This window comes from Etheostoma spectabile, chromosome 2, assembly GCF_008692095.1.
Source record: "Etheostoma spectabile isolate EspeVRDwgs_2016 chromosome 2, UIUC_Espe_1.0, whole genome shotgun sequence".
Lineage (NCBI taxonomy): Eukaryota > Metazoa > Chordata > Actinopteri > Perciformes > Percidae > Etheostoma > Etheostoma spectabile.
The window spans coordinates 4,325,886-4,326,733 of NC_045734.1; the positions used below are offsets into that span (position 1 = coordinate 4,325,886).

Sequence of the window (848 nt, forward strand, 5' to 3'; positions counted from 1 at the left end):
AGCTGGGAATAATAGAGGTAAAACAAAACCCAAACCGTTTTGCAAAAAGTGGGTTTCTATTCAGTCAGTAATAAATCATAGATGGAAATCCATAAAGAAAATATACATGTAGACCAATATGTCATATTTAAGCTAAAATGTGGCTGTTTTTTGTTTTTTTGGCACATCCCTATGTGCACATGTAGACTGATTGTACATTTTTAAGATAAAATTCTAAAGACTTAATGGAGTGCATTGCTGTCTGACTGTCAGCTGGATTCTAAGCAGATATTTACTGAAGGTGCTATTCTAACCCTCATTTTATAAATCTGATAAATCTTTATTGATTCAGTAAATAAAAACTTAGATTCCTACAGAGGTAACTAGCAATATTTTTAGCAAATATATACATGATGTAGGCTATCTGGGCTATGCTTGCTTTTTAAAACCAAATTCATAATCACTTTAAAGAAGTGCTAACTACATCATTCTAACCTGTCTATTAGAATCCTCCCATTCACCTTAGAAAGGACACTAGTGACAGCTACAGACCTACAACCATCACTACAGCCTACTGATAATGCCCCCATGTTTGATCTTTTATAACAGGAACCAACAGCACTACTAGAGACCAGAATAGAATTTGTCTGTAGGCCTATGCCCCAACATTTAAGACCATTTTTGGAAACAGTTGCTATCAAACTCCAGTATGCGCCTATGTATATAGATATCTATAGAGTATGAAGAAAACACCAGGGCACCTCATCTGCTTGGTCACAGAAGTTAGTGTGCGTTGGTGTACCGTTCAAACAAAGAAGGCAGGCAAGCAGCCATGAAGTTTGGGGTCCCTAAGTCCAGCCTGAGTGACC

General features: G+C 37.0%; 1 protein-coding gene across 1 annotated transcript in view; it reads right to left on the minus strand.

The window, feature by feature from the left end:
• LOC116702648 (excitatory amino acid transporter 3) overlaps nt 1-848 on the minus strand; it is a 22,365-nt gene that overhangs the window by 18,623 nt on the left and 2,894 nt on the right. The window lies entirely within an intron of this gene.